This window comes from Schistocerca americana, chromosome 6, assembly GCF_021461395.2.
Source record: "Schistocerca americana isolate TAMUIC-IGC-003095 chromosome 6, iqSchAmer2.1, whole genome shotgun sequence".
Classification (NCBI taxonomy): domain Eukaryota; kingdom Metazoa; phylum Arthropoda; class Insecta; order Orthoptera; family Acrididae; genus Schistocerca; species Schistocerca americana.
Genome location: NC_060124.1, coordinates 478,888,306 through 478,905,319, shown reverse-complemented (window position 1 = coordinate 478,905,319; position 17,014 = coordinate 478,888,306). Strand labels below are relative to the sequence as shown.

The following is a 17,014-nucleotide window of genomic DNA, read 5'->3' as shown; positions in this document are numbered from 1 at the left end:
ACCTCCACTGGATTCTTGAATGCATATCGTCTTCAGTCCTTTAACTGTTCTAGTCTTTGAGAAGGAGTCGACCATTTTCTAGGCATTTTTATTCACAGACAAAACGAAATCAAAATGTAATAAGTTGGCGCCTAGATCACAAAGCCAACACAACAAATTCGTTTCTCCTAGCGAAGAAGTCAAATACAGATGAAACCTATCGGAAGAAGCAAAGTGATTTCGTTAAGCTTTTAATTCAGAAAGCGAAATCGGTATATCCATATATCCTAGCCAAGTAAATTCAGTGCTAGTTTATGTTTCTTAAAGATAAGATTGCGGCACTTAGTTCCATCACTGACGTGAACTTCCGAAAATATTTCTGTCACCGAGGTAAAAAAAAAAAAAACAACAGTACCGTCTATTGGTTCTTTGGTGTTCTATGAAACTAACTGCGACTTCTATTGGTTCTTTAATGTAGTATGCCATGATGATCATGTCACAGAGGGAAACATCAGAACTGCTAAGCTGAGCAGACTCCTAAAACTTTAAATTAATATACTTGCTTTTTCCATTACGCGATTTTGATAAAATAAAGCCTATTTGTTAGCCAAAGCTACACTCAAGTTACCTGTGAAACCCCCATGAAAATTGGTCTAGTACTTTTGGAGATTAGCGTTTTCAAACAGAGACACAGTCTTATTGTATTCTGCTGCAATCAGTTTTTGGCAAATATTTTCAATGTTCGGATCTGCCGGTTTTACATTTTTACTATTAGTATACACATAGATATAGATGGAATGGATATAACTTTTCAAAACGTGCTAACCTGAAATATTAGGGAGTGAAACTTGACCGCACACTTACGAATATGCAACACTGTGAGAGGGGGAAAAAAAGGAATTATGCACATATTACAAAAGCTGTCCAAAAGTAGATGGGGACCATAACCCACAGTTCTTTGTACGTGTGCTTTGTCTTTGTGTTTTTTCACACTCCAGTATGTATCCTCAGTCCGGAGAAACACTGCTCATAAAAAATAAGCAGATGTAGCCCTGGATGAGAAAGGATGTATCAGTACGGTATGTTTTCGTCATACCTGAGGAAAATCTACCAACTTATGACTGTAGCTTGTCCAGAAGGAAGGAGAACGGCTGCAGAGATCGAAAAAGAAAAGCAAGAGGCAGATCTTATACACAATATACAGGGTGATTCAAAAAGAATACCACAAATTTAGGAATTTAAAACTCTGCAACGACAAAAGGCAGAGCTAAGCACTATCTATCGGCGAATTAAGGGAGCTATAAAGTTTCATTTAGTTGTACATTTGTTCGCTTGAGGCGCTGTTGACTAGGCTGAAAACCAAACTACCCGAGGCAGCCCGTGACAGAGCACTTCATCACTGGTCTCCAAGAAGCCCTGATCTTACAGCCTGCGGTTTTTCTTATGGGAGTATGTTAAGGATATGGTGTTTCGGCCACCTCTCCCAGCCACCATTGATGATTTGAAACGAGAAATAACAGCAGCTATCCAAACTGTTACGCCTGAACTTGTTTTTGAACTTGTTTTTGAGTGAAAAAAAACCTTTTTAAATACTCTTTGTAATGATGTATAACAGAAGATTATATTATGTTTCTTTCATTAAATACACATTTTTAAAGCTGTGGTATTCTTTTTGAATCACCCTGTGTTTGGACACATTCCTCAGCCTCTGACATCAACCCCAGAATCATCCGATAGACGCTGAGTAACACTGCGGCGGAACTCGTCTCCAACAGATCCACATAATAATCCAAAGCAGGAATTTTTCTGTACGTTTCGAACTCCGAGGCAACGGCCTTGCCGCAGTGGATACACCGGTTCCCGTGAGATCACCGAAGTTACGCGCTGTCGGGCGTGGTCGGCACTTGGATGGGTGACCATCCAGGCCGCCATGCGCTGTTGCCATTTTTCGGGGTGCACTCAGCCTCCTGATGCCAATTGAGGAGCTACTCGACCGATTAGTAGCGGCTTCGGACAAGAATACCATCATAACGACCGGGAGAGCGGGGTGCTAACTCCACGCCCCTCCTATCCGCATTCTCCACTGAGGATGACACGGCGGTCGGATGGTACCGGTAGGCCACTCGTGGCCTGAAGATGGAGTGCTTTTTTCGAACTCCGGTATACCATTTGGAAAGTGCTGAATCACCTACGGACTGGTGTATCCCCTTGTAAAGAAAATTATCACGAAATGGGGCTACACTAATGAACGCTGTGAATGTGGCGAATTGCAAGATTCATCCTACCTGCAAATCCACCGAAAGTTGGATAAAGTGTGCACGTTAGAGCAGCAGACGACAAGGCTATTCAGGCTGCGAATTTATGATTTTGGAATGTGAATTCCTGGAAAGGACACCATTTCATTCCAATATGACATATTGTAGTATGAGAGCTTTAAATAAGTAACGCAATACGTTTATTACTAACCACTCTTTCGGCTACAAAACCCTATGTATTAAACATGATCTCCGTTCAATGTGACGGCCTTCCGACACTGTACTGGGAGGATCTTGTATGCCCGCATGGTACCATTCTACTGGTCGATGTCGGAGCCATCGTCTTGCTACGTCAGTAGCCTCCGCGTCATCCACAACATACTGCGTCCCGGGGAGTGCAGTCTTCATTAGGTCGGGAGGTGCTAACTCCGTGGTGTAGAGTGGATGAGGAAGAAAAGTCCAGTGAAGTTTTGTGGGCTCCTCTCGGGTGTGCAGACTTGTGTGAGGTCTTGCGTTGTCACGGAGAGGGAGAAGTTCGTTTACATTTTTGTGAGAAAAAACGCGCTGAAGTCGTTTCTTCAGTTTCCTGAGTGTAGTACAATAAGCTTCAGAGATGATAATTGCATTATGAGGGAGGATATCAAAGGCCGCTGGACCTTTTGGGATACCAGTTCGATTTTACGCAGAGTACGCGCCCCACTTCCTGCAGCGGTGTACCGCAGGTCTCTAGAAGAGCGTAGCATTTTAAAAGATTGGAAAAGGGCACAGGTCATCCCCGTTTTCAAGAAGGGACGTCAAACAGATGTGCAGAACTATGGACCTATATCTATAACGTCGATCAGTTGTAGAATTTTGGCCGGCCCGTGTGGCCGAGTGGCTCTAGACGCTTCAGACTGGAACCGCGCGACCGCTACGGTCGCAGGTTCGAATCCTGCCTCGGGCATGGATGTGTGTGATGTCCTTAGGTTAGTTCGGTTTAAGTAGTTCCAAGTTCTAGTGGACAGATGACCTCAGATGTTATGTCCCATAGTGCTCAGAACCATTTGAACCTTTCCCTTAGCCGCATTCCAGTCCCTTTCTCTATCTCTTCAACTTGCGACGCCGGCATAAATACCTGAACTATTGTTGTTGGTGTTGATTTGCTGTTGATTCTGACGAAAACAATCCTATCAGTGAACTGTTCACAGTAACACGTGCTCTGTCCTACCTTCCTATTCATATCGAATCCTACTCCCATTATACCATTATGAAATTCACTCAGTTTAATAATAAAGGAAAAAAGGGGAGAGCTCAATAAAAGAGTAAACAGCAAGGAACCAGCAAAGGATGGACGACGAAATGCGAGTAAACAACTCCCTAGTCTGCTTGTGAGACATTGGAGGCGAGCGGCGGTCATATTAATTCAGGCGAGTAGTTGCCCAGATGTAGGGAACAGAGTCTCAGACCAATTACTGCAGATGCGTCACTCTCATCCTTGGGATAAGCGTCTCGGCGCATTTTTATCTCTACCCATTCTGTTCCGGGGAATTATGGAAAACACCGTTTAACGTGTAGAAATTCCATATTCCGATCTTCATAGCACCTAAATACAGAGATTGGAAAAGGATATGTAAGCACGGCGAGAAATGCATGCTTGAACATAAATGCAGATAAATAAGTCAATCATCTGAACATAAATACAAATGCTGTTCAAGCATACTGGCCGCGCTACTGTATCTGACCACAGACAGCACCTATGCAAAGTCCTCAATAGATTGCAAGTATCAGTCTTGGTCAGATCAGTCTTCTGTGTAGTTACGAGTGCATTATGTGGGAGCCAAGTGAATTCAAAATGGGGGAAATTGTTGGTGCTCGAATAGTGGGTGCTTCTGTACCCCACATAGCCCAACTGGAAAGAGGCACTTTATTTATTTATTTCTGAGTCATAAGTCTTCTTGACTCGTTTCATGCGGTCCGTCACGAATTCCTCTCCTGTGCCAACCTCTTCATCTCAGGGTAGCGCTTGCAACTTACGTCCTCAGTTATTTGCTGGATGTCTTCCAATCTCTGTACTCCTCTGCAGCTCTTACCATTTACAGCGAGCGAGGTGGCGCAGTGGTTAGCACGCTGGACTCGCATTCGGAAGGACGACGGTTCAATCCCGCGTGTGGCCATCCTGATTTAGGTTTTCCGTGATTTCCCTAAATCACTCCAGGCAAATGCCGGGATGGTTCCTTTGAAAGGGCACGGCCGACTTCCTTCCCCATCCTTCCCTAATCCGATGAGACCGATGACCTTGCTGTTTGGTCTCTTCCCCTAAACAATCCAATCCATTACCATTTACAGCCCCCTCTGGTACCATGGAAGTTATTCCAATACGTCTTAACACATGTCCTATCATCCTATTCCCTTCAATTTGTCAGTGTTTTGGATTTATTCCTTTCCGATTCCGCGCACAACCTCTTCATTCGTTACCTCATCATGCCAACAAATTTTAGACATTCGTCTGAAGCACCACCTGTCAAATGCTTTGATTCTCTTCTGTTCCGGCTTTTCCCACAGTCCATGTTTCACCAATCATACAATGCTGTGCTCCAGACGTACATTCTCAGAAATTTCTTCCTCAAATTAAGGCCTACCTCTGATTCTAGTAGACTTCTCTTGCCCAGGAATACCCTTTTTTCTAGTGCTGCTCTGCTTTTGATATCCTCCTTGCTCCTTCCGACATTGGTTAATTTGCTGCCTAGATTGTACAATTCCCTAAATTCATCTACTGCTTGACCACCAATCCTGATGTTAATTTTCTCGCTGATTTCATTTCTGCTACTTCTCATCACTTCCTTCTTCGATTCACTCTCAATCCACATTCTGTGCTCATTGGACTGTTCATTCCATTCGCCAGATAATGTAATTCTTCTTCACTTTCACTGAGGATAGCGATATCAGCGAATCATACCACTGTTGTCCCTTCACCTTGAATTCTAATCGCACCCTTGTACATTTCTTTTATTTCCATCATTGCTTCTTCGATGTATGGATTGAACAGTAGTGGCGAGACACTAAATCTCTGTCTTACGCCCTTTTTAATCCGAGCACTTCGTCGTTGGTCTCCCACTCTTATTATTCCCTCTTGGCTCTCGTACATGTTGTACATTACCAGTCTCTCCCTATAGCTTATCCCTATTTTCCTAAGAATTTTGAACATCTTGCACCATTTGACGTTGTCGAACGCTTTTTCAATGTCATGTCTTGATTATTCTTTAGTCTTGATTTCATTATCAGTCCAACGTCAGATTTGTCTCTCTGGTGGCTTTACCTGTCCTAAAGCCGAAGTGATCGTCACATTACATATCCCCAGTTCTCTTTTCCATTCTTCTAAATGTTATACTTGTCAGCAGCTTGCATGCATGATGTGTTATACTGATAGTACGATAATTTGCACACTTCTCAGCTCTTGCAGTCTTCGGAATTGTGTGGATGATATTTTTCCGAAATATCAAATGGTTCAAATGGCTCTGAGTACTATGGGACTTAACATCTGTGGTCATCAGTCCCCTAGAACTTAGAACTACTTAAACCTAACTAACCTAAGGACATCACACACATCCATGCCCGAGGCAGGATTCGAACCTGCGACCGTAGCGGTCACGCGGTTCCAGACTGAAGCGCCTAGAACCGTCCGAAATATCGCCAGACTCAAACATTATACACAATTGTTACCACTTCCTTCAATTACTTTAGAAATTCTGACGTAGTGTTATCCATCCCTTCTGCCTTATTTGATCTTAAGACTACCAGAGTTGTTTTAAATTACGATTCTAATACTGGATCCCGTATCTCTTCTAAATCGAGACCGGTTTCTTGTTCTATCCTATCAGACAAACCTTCTCCCTCATAGAGGTCTTTAATGTGCTCTTTCCACCTATACGCTCTCTCCTCTTCATTTAACACTGGAATTCCCGTTGCACTCTTAATGTTACCACTCCTGCTTTCAATTTCACCGGAGGTTGTTTTGACTTTCCTATATAGTGACTTAGACCTCCCAACAATCATTTCTTTTTCTATTTCTTCACATTTTTCATGCAGCCATTTAGTCTTAGCCTCCCTGCACTTCCTGTTTATTTCATTTCTCAGCGCCTTGTGTTCTTGAATTTCCCTGAACGTTTTTTGTTCTTCCTTTTTTCATCGACCAGCTGAAGTGTTTCTCCTGTTACCCATGGTTTCTTCGCAGTTACCTTCTTTGCACATGTGGTTTTCCTTCTAACTTCTATAGTTGCCCTTTATAGAGATATCGATTCCTCTTCAACTGTCTGCCTATTGAGTTATTCCTTATTGCAGTATCAACAGCCTTAGAGAAGTTCAAGCGTGCCTCTTCTACTTCTGTATCTCATTTCTTTGCGTATTGATTCTCCCTGACTAATCTCTTAAACCTCAGCCTACTCTTCGTTACTACTGCATTGTGATCTGAGTCTATATGTTCTTCTGGGTGCGCCTTGCAATCCAGTACGTGTTTTCGAAATCTATGTCTAACTCAAATCATCCCATATCACCTGCCCTTTTCCCAGTATATCTCCCCCTCTTGTGTTTCTTGAGCAGAGCATTCGCTATTACTACCTGAAATTTATTACAGAACTTAGTTAGTCTTTCTCCTCTCTCATTCCTTGTCCCAAGCCCATATTCTCCGCTAACACTTTCTTCTACTCCTTCCCCTATAACCGCATTTCAGTTCTTTTTTCTCTCTCTTCATCGTCAGCTTGTGACGTCGGCAAGAATACCTGAACTATCCTTGTTGGTGTTGCTTTTGCTGTCGATTCTGATGAAAACAATCCTATCACTGAACCGTTCACAGTAACACATACTCTGTCCTACCTCCCTATTCATAACGAATCCTACTACCGTTATACCATTTTCTACAGCTGTTGATATTACGCTAAACTCATCTGACCAGAAATCCTTGTCTTCTTTACATTTCGCTTCACTGACCCCCACAATTTCTAGATTGAGCCTCAGCGTTTCTCTTTTCAGACATTCTACACTACTGGCCATTAAAATGCTTCACCAAGAAGAAATGCAGATGATAAACGGGTATTCATTGGACAAATATATTGTACTAGAACTGATATGTGATTACATTTTCACGCAATTTGGGTGACTAGATCCTGAAAAATCAGTACCCAGAACAACCGCCTCTGGCCGTTATAGCGGCCTTGATACGCCTGGGCATTGAGTCAAACAGAGCTTGGATGGCGTGTACAGGTATACATGCCCATGCAGCGTCAACACAATACCACAGTTCATCAAGAGTAGTTCAAACGGTTCAAATGGCTCTGAGCACTATGGGACTTAACATCTGAGGTCATCAGTCCCGTAGAACTTGGAACTACTTAAACCTAACTAACCTAAGGACATCACACACATCCATGCCCGAGGCAGGATTCGAACCTGCTACCGTAGCAGTCGCGCGGTTACGGACTGAAGTGCCTAGAACCGCTCGGCCACCACGGCCGGCCAAGAGTAGTGACTGGCGAATTGTGACGAGCCAGTTGCTCGGCCATCATTGACCAGACGTTTTCAATTGGTGAGACATCTGGAGAATGTGCTGGCCAGGGCAGCAGTCGAACATTTTCTGTATCCAGAAAGGCCTGAGCAGGACCTGCAACATGCGGTCGTGCATTATCTTGCTGAAATGTAGGGTTTCGCAGGGATCGAATGAAGGGTAGGGCCACGGGTCGTAACACATCTGAAATGTAACGTCCACTGTTCAAAGTATCGTCAATGCGAACAAGAGGTGACCGAGACGTGTAACCAATGGCACCCCATACCATCACGTCGGGTGATACGCCAGTGGTGAATACTCGCTTCCAATGTGCGTTCACCGCGATGTCGCTAAACACGGATGCTATCATCGCAATGCTGTAAACAGAACCTGGATTCATCCGAAAAAATGACGTTCTGCCATTCGTGCACCCAGGTTCGTCGTCGAGTACACCATCGCAGGCGCTCCTGTCTGTGATGTAGCCTCAATGGTAACCGCAGCCACGGTCTCCGAGTCCATGCTGCTGCAAACGTCGTCGAACTGTTCGTGCAGATGGTTGTTGTCTTGCAAACGTCCCCATCTGCTGACTCAGAGATCGAGACGTGGCTGCAGGATCCGTTACAGCCATGCGGATAAGATGCCTGTCATCTCGACTGCTAGTGATACGAGGCCGTTAGGAAACAGCATGGCATTCCGTATTACCCTCCTGAACCCACCGATTCCATATTCTGCTAACAGTCATTGGGTCTCGACCAACGCGAGCAGCAATGTCGCGATACGATAAACCGCAATCGCGATAGGCTACAATCCGACCTTTATCAAAGTCGGAAACGTGATGGTACGCATTTCTCCTCCTTACACGAGGCATCACAAAAACGTTTCAGCAGGCAACGCCGGTCAACTGCTGTTTGTGTATGAGAAATCGGTTGGAAACGTTCCTCGTGTCAGCACGTTGTAGATGTCGCCACCGTCGCCAACCTTGTGTGAATGCTCTGAAAAGCTAATCATTTGCATATCACAGCATCTTCTTCCTGTCGGTTAAATTTCGCGTCTGTAGCACGTCATCTTCGTGGTGTAGCAATTTTAATGTCCAGTTGTGTATTTATCTAAAATACAGCACCTGACTACCTACTCAATGATCAAATTGAACTGAGAAACAAATTTTCCTTCAGAACTTTGAAGTAACCACTCAACGAACACCGGCTCCCCTTCCCTCCCCCCCCCTTCCAACGACCTCCCCCCCTCCCTCTCCTTACATCCTAACTACAAACTATACTGGTGTCAATGTAATATCCTACCACAGAATAAAACCTGTACTATATTTCTAAATGTTAAAGCCTTCTACTGCTACCATAAATCAGTACTTTTATATGTATTAATTCTAGATGGAACAAACAGTAGCTGCCTTTACCAATATTCCAGATCACTCTAATAATGTAAGAATAAAATTAAGTCAACAGTTAAAGAACTTATGTTCGTGATTTTGTAAACATAAAGTGTACAGCCATACAAACAGCTTTAGTCCATTACAATCACTATAACTTTTATACATATACCTTTAGCTAAAATAAACAGAATCTACTCTTGATGATACCCCAGATCATGTTAACATAACAACAGAAATACGTCAACAGTTCATCTGAAGATTTGTTATTAATTTAAATATAAAGGTCCTAGTCATACGGACAGCTGCATTTCACTGCAGATACAATAACTCTGTATTATTGACTCCTGGGTATTCATGTTAATGCCAATCATGATAAAAAAAAAAATTCTATAAATTGCCTGTAATATACAAGTAGAAATAAGATATCAGATCACCTGAAGTTTGTTTTTTTAGTAATTTATTTATTTATCTCGTGCTCTCATGTTATCGCCATTCTGATTAAAATACTTGCCCTTATGTCGACTTTAATACATGTAAAGAACAACATATTACATCTCTGTACAAAGTAGGCCTATGCCATATCTTTCTGTCAAGATCATTGTTACAAGGAACAGTTATAAAGCGCATGGTGGTTGCTGGAAAAGTCTCGCTGTCAGAGTGTAAATTAATATAGTTTGTGTGCAAGTGTGTGTACTGATATAACTACTGGACATCAAAATGGAGGCAGACAGATGGACACTAACCGAAAAAAGCCACCTACACTGTCGCAGTAAGTAAAAAACTAAATTTACATACATATCGGCAGATAAGCTATAATCACGGCGATACATTAAAGTGTGACCCATCTTTTTGTCATAGAGCCAGCACCCAGCATTATGCTAGCAGTAATGATGTAACTTCCTGAAACCATCTGAAGATGAACCTGAAAAGGTTCGAAAATGAGTTTGTGGAATAAAACATAATTATTCAAAAACGTGACTGGTTGCAGTTCTGTACAACTCACTTACAATGGTATAATATTGTCTTTAAAACCATAAGGTAACCGTAGTTATTCGTTCCGAGACAACTGGAAGTTTTTTGAATAACAAGGGTTATCCTACACCGTATTAGGCACGGTAATGTGTAATGTGTGTGGTGTTTCCATACTTTTTTCTGTCTCATCTCTGTATTAGGCTCTACTACGAGAGTAAGAAGTCAGAAATATAGTCAGCGACGTGGTATACAACTTCGGTGTGCCGAAGTATAATATAACGTTTGCTCAGTATACATTAACGATTTGTCAGATAGGATCAGCATCTCTGTAGCGTCATTCGCTGGCGCTGTCACTGACTTCAGGGAAACACCATCAAGCGATCTAAAGGAAAAAGCGCCAAGTCTTGGACAAAATTTACAGTTGGTGTAGTGAATGAAAGCTCTCTTCCAATGAGGATAAACATTTATAACAAAGAAAAAAACCCGAGACTATTGCATTACTAGACCAGTGGTCAACATGTTGAGCACGCCACGTCACATTAGTATTCAGGGGTATCACTAATAAGCGATTTGAAATGGGACGACCACATAAAAACAGTATTAGGGAAGGCGAATAAAAGTCTTACAAGGAGACGGCACGACCATGGGGTCGGGGATTTGTTCGCAATTTTGTGTGGTGAAAGAGGACCCTTAACACCTCACGTGGTTAAAATATTAGGAGGCACTACTCGGAAAATCCCGAGAAAAATCGATCCAAAGTTTCTTAGGTGACTTATGAATATAAAAAGTTAGTCCCTTGCCGAGCCGCCGTCTGGCCTACATGGTTAGCGGTCGGACCCTTACGCCAAAGGTCTCGGGTTAGATTCCTCCTCTGGAACTTTTTTTTTTTCTTCTATTGCTTGCAAAATTGCAGCGCATTGTTACAGGAGAATCGTGAAATTAATTTCCGGGAAGTTTGTATAAAAATTCATTCTATAATTCACCATCAATTATCGTCACCAGTATTCCGAGGCATTATTCAATATGCCTGGTTTGCCTCAAGACTGTCAGAAACTCGAAACATTTTCGTAAATGTTAATGGGGCATGTTTTTGTACAGATTTATTACAAACGCCCTGTGATTGTAAAAAATCCGCCTTTATATGTTGCGCAAGATGTTGCAAAAATTATTGCTTTGTTTGTTTTAACGATAATTACCACTGCGGTTCTTGTTTATAATTATTATATGTATAAAAATTGAATGTTTTCCAATCGACTTTGTTATTCTGATTAAAAAGGCACTGTTTCTCCTCGTATACTTTACAATGAAAAATGGAAAACCCCACCGCCATGAATTGTGTTGTTGGACAAAAAGAAAATAATTTTTATTCAATCCAATTGTTAAAGATAATGTAGGTTTTTTAAACTTTCTGAATAGTTGGTCGAATAACCAAAGAAAATGAAACAGAAGGGAAAAAAAATTGTCAGAGGAGGAATCGAACATGGCGTAAGACTCCAAGCCCTAAACACCTAGGCCAGACGGCGGCTCGGCAGTGTACTAACATTTTATACTCATAAGGCACCTAAGAAACTTTGGATCGATTTTTCCCGGAATTTTCCGAATAGTGCCTCCTAATATTTTACCCACGTGAGGTGTTAGGGGTCCTCTTTCACCACGCAAAATTGCGGACAAATCCCCGACCCCCCACGGTCGTGCCGTCTCCTTGTTCGATAAGTGTGGACATGTGCGGTGCATCGGTGGAGGAAATTGCACAAAGACACTTGCTACGAATCCTAGAGTACTGTTTCAGTGACTGGCACACTTATCAAGTAGCGTGATAACAGAGATCGACCGAATTCAGATAAGCACTGTTAGGCTCGTGACAGGACTGTATATCCCATACGATAGTGTAATGTACTTATATGGGAATCCTTGGAAGAAAGACTACGTAGTTGCATCAAAATCCTTTTTGGTATATTTAGAGAATCTGTATTCTAGAATCCATGTGGCCATTAAACTGTCACGATCGTGTGTCTCGCGTAGAATTTATGAGAAAACGATAAGTAACATTAGGACGCGTACAGAAACACACAGTTTTTTTCCCGTTGCTCAGAGTGCGAATACAATGAAACGTAAAATCGATAATGTTGGTACAAAGCACTCTCTGTCGTGCGCTTTAGAGTGTCTTTCGGAGTACATACGTAGATGCATAACAATCCACGGGTGTCTGACGTTGAACGATTTCGTTGGTTCGCTCGTAGATTAATGACGAGCATTTGTTCAGTGTAAGTACATTTAGAAACGCATTTTATGCCTGACAAAGAGGTTGTTAACAAAATCATAACCTTCAGCAAAATATTATTTAAGTAAGTAGAATTCATATGGAGTGGGTGAAAAGAAGTTGTCGAAACTACACTAGTGAGAATATTTTTACACGTCTTTTTCGTTTGCAGGCGAGTGTGACAGACCTGCTGCAAAACGAATTTAGAAAAACTGACTTCCAGCCTCTTATATGCCAAGCTCGTAAAGCCAATGAAGATGAAATGAAACTAATAAAAGTTTGCTGAGATGCATACTTTGTATAAGGAGTCATTGCCACGATGAAACCTACATATATAAAACTATCTCCTGCCATTCACTTTAGTGTGATCTTCAGAGTACAAATGTAGAAGTAGATAGATGTAAACCAATAGACTCTCTCTCTCTCTCTCTCTCTCTCTTGGCAACTGAAATAATGTTACCTGTACCTTTCACCGCTCTCTGAGAGGAATGCATTTAACATACCTGTGTCCTCTTATTCTGACATTTCCCTCTGCCGCACTGCGGCGAGAACAGGGCAACCGCCACATTTTATAGTCGGTTTAGTTCTGTCCTTAATGAGGTGTTGTTCTACAACTACGCACGGGCAAAAAGGCTGTTTGTGCCACGTAGTGCAATATCCGCAGCGTGGATGCTTTTACGTAGGTACAACAGTTCAGTAAGGAGCTCATGTTCACTTGAGAACCAGCAGGGGTTCAATTATGAGCGTGATGATTGTTAAACAGTAGCGCTTTTGGCTTAAAGAGGTTGAAACGACTAATTCCATATTTTAATGTACAGGATGATAGTTACATTTTATGTCATCGACTCAGACTGTCCACTGACCTCATAGACAAGTACTCAGAAGTAAAATACGTCTCGCCTCCTTCTTCAAAACGTCGAGAATTCGCACTGAAATTGAAATACTGGCCCCGATTGTTCCGAAACGAATGTTTTACCGAAGATGTAGGCTGTAAGTGTGAACATTAATTGTCAGAATTCAAAACGTCGAACAGTAGCACCAAAGTTTACAGCATTATGCACCGGCAGTTCGAGGTACGTTATTTTTCCCTACCTGCAAGAACGCACCACAAAGCAATGCCGATGTTTCAACATCTTCTCAAGACGTCCACTGTGAGGAGGCTTAGTGCAGTTTCCTAAGAACTTTATGCCATAGAGAAGGGTATTCAGTATGCAGATAATACAGGGTGTTTCAAAAATGACCGGTATATTTGAAACGGCAATAAAAACTAAACGAGCAGCGATAGAAATACACCGTTTGTTGCAATATGCTTGGGACAACAGTACATTTTCAGGCGGACAAACTTTCGAAATTACAGTAGTTACAATTTTCAACAACAGATGGCGCTGCAAGTGATGTGAAAGATAAAGAAGACAACGCAGTCTGTGGGTGCGCCATTCTGTACGTCGTCTTTCTGCTGTAAGCGTGTGCTGTTCACAACGTGCAAGTGTGCTGTGGAAAACATGGTTTATTCCTTAGAACAGAGGATTTTCCTGGTGTTGGAATTCCACCGCCTAGAACACAGTGTTGTTGCAACAAGACGAAGTTTTCAACGGAGGTTTAATGTAACCAAAGGACCGAAAAGCGATACAATAAAGGATCTGTTTGACAAATTTCAACGGACTAGGAACCTGACGGATGAACGTGCTGGAAAGGTAGGGCGACCGCGTACGGCAACCACAGAGGGCAACGCGCAGCTAGTGCAGCAGGTGATCCAACAGCGGCCTCGGGTTTCCGTTTGCTGTGTTGCAGCTGCGGTCCAAATGACGCCAACGTCCACGTATCGTCTCATGCGCCAGAGTTTACACTCCTATCCATACAAAATTCAAACGCGGCAACCCCTCAGCGCCGCTACCATTGCTGCACGAGAGACATTCGCTAACGATATAGTGCACAGGATTGATGACGGCGATATGCATGTGGGCAGCATTTGGTTTACTGACGAAGCTTATTTTTAGCTGGATGGCTTCGTCAATGAACAGAACTGGCGCATATGGGGAACCGAAAAGCCCCATGTTGCAGTCCCATCGTCCCTGCATCCTCAAAAAGTACTGGTCTGGGCCGCCATTTCTTCCAAAGGAATCATTGGCCCATTTTTCAGATCCGAAACGATTACTGCATCACGCTATCTGGACATTCTTCGTGAATTTGTGGCGGTACAAACTGCCTTAGACGACACTGCGAACACCTCGTGGTTTATGCCAGATGGTGCCCGGCCACATCGCACGGCCGACGTCTTTAATTTCCTGAATGAATATTTCGATGATCGTGTGATTGCTTTGGGCTATCCGAAACATACAGGAGGCGGCGTGGATTGGCCTCCCTATTCGCCAGACATGAACCCCTGTGACTTCTTTCTGTGGGGACACTTGAAAGACCAGGTGTACCGCCAGAATCCAGAAACAATTGAACAGCTGAAGCAGTACATCTCATCTGCATGTGAAGCCATTCCGCCAGACACGTTGTCAAAGGTTTCGGGTAATTTCATTCAGAGACTACGCCATATTATTGCTACGCATGGTGGATATGTGGAAAATATCGTACTATAGAGTTTCCCAGACCGCAGCGCCATCTGTTGTTGACAATTGTAACTACTCTAATTTCGAAAGTTTGTCTGCCTGAAAATGTACTGTTGTCCCAAGCATATTGCAACAAACGGTGTATTTCTATCGCTGCTCGTTTAGTTTGTATTGCCGTTTCAAATATACCGGTAATTTTTGAAACACCCTGTATGTACTAAGTCTAGTCTTTAATGTGGTGTAGAGCAACTCCATGTGTGAAGCGGTTTGCGTTTATCCGGCTCTCCTAACCAAGAAAAATAATCGCAATGTAGGGTAAGAGGTGTGTTTTGATGTTAACGTCGTGAAGCCGACCCAAATATCACGTTCTTTACACATTGCTGAATATGAAGGACGCAAGAAGCTAACATGAAAGACCCTGCACTTCACGACCCATCAGCCGCACTACAAAAAACTAAGAAATAGGTGAAACTTTAAAAAAAATCTTTGATGAGGACTCAAAAGTAGGACATGTTGAAGAATCGTCCCCTAGCGGGAGAATAAGTAAAAAGATTACCAAGGGGTGTCCACAGGGATCTGTCCTGGGGCCACTGTTCTGGGATATCGACATGGAACCCCTTTTGGACAACCTGCAGAACACCGATGATGTGCTAGAGGGCATAGCCTACGCAGACGACCTCCTCCAGCTGGTTGACGGTCGTAGCCGCGAAGACCTAGAACCAAAAATTGAGAGGGCCATATCAATCTTGAGTACAGGGTGCCACACGGCCAAAATGAAGATCTCACCAAGTAAGTCCAAATACTTACTACTGAAGGGACAACTAGCTAGAAATTCGACCGTGAGAATAGACAGCTCATCAGTTCTTCGGCGCCACGAGGCACGATACTTGGGTGTAGCCGTCGATGAGGGGTGGAGTTATACATCACACATTGACACCGTAACGCAAAGATCTTTAGAAACACTCAACAATCTAATAGCGATTGGACACAAACGATTCCACCTGCCACCAGGACTAATAAAACTATATCACAACAGTATTTTGACATCAGTTGTAGGATACGGGTCAGGAGTGTGGGCTCACAGGCTCTCGAGGGTCATGCCTGCCATGGCTGTAAGAAGAGTGCAGCGAAATATGCTCCTGAGATCAGTAGGGGCGTACAGAATACAACTCCGGGGGGAGCGCTAATGGGGCTTTGTCCACTCGACATAAAGATTTGAGAACAAGCAGCATGGTACTGGGTCAAAAAGGGAAACAGGGACAAAATAATTGAACTAATGGGGATTCACGTGGGGAACAAACCAGAAATCAGACGTAGGGGGAAGGAGCTTTGGCAAGAACAGTGGGAGAATGAAGAAACCGGTCGCAGAACACACGAACTACTGCTCAACATCAGGGAGCGACTACAATTAAAACATTTCAGGCCTTCAAGAGGACTGCTGCACTTCCTTACGGGACATGGACCCTACCCGCAATACTTATGCCGGTTCGGGAAACGGGCTACACCAACGTGTGACTCTGGGGGCGCACCAGGCACCCCAGAACATGTGGTGTATGAGTGCCACCTCTTCGACGACGTAGCGGCACAAGTACGTCAACAGTTACCCAACTATGAAACATATCACCTGCTCAGGCATGAGGATCACTTCCCAATCTCGAATAAATTAGCAAATGAAATTTCACACAAAGTCCTAAAGGAATTCCTGCGGAACAACAACTAAGATCTCACATTTGATACCGACCTGACTTCGTGCACTTGTCCCGTTCCGCCGAGGCGTGGACTTGGCCAGCCGCTTCAAGGGCTGGAATCCGCCACGTCTGGGATTAGGGGGAGGGTGCACCTTTCTTACCGATTCTGATACTCACCGGATTTGACATAAGATTAAATATTAGGATAGATGTAGGACAAGCTAGGATAGCAAAACTAGTCTAGCACTGCAGCGATGAACCACTTCGGGCCAGCCCGGTGTCAGGGGCATGTTGACCGGCATTAGCTCGGTGAACACGGCCAACAATGCAGGTTTATATAAACGCTGGCACACCTGTAACGCTGCAGGTAAAGTAGATTAGCATAAGTAGTAAATAATCA

General features: G+C 43.3%; 1 protein-coding gene and 1 pseudogene across 1 annotated transcript in view; one reads left to right on the top strand and one right to left on the bottom strand.

The window, feature by feature from the left end:
• Nucleotides 1-17,014, bottom strand: part of LOC124620219 — a 264,043-nt gene that overhangs the window by 216,878 nt on the left and 30,151 nt on the right. The window lies entirely within an intron of this gene.
• LOC124620617 lies at nucleotides 1,806-1,923 on the top strand (annotated as a pseudogene).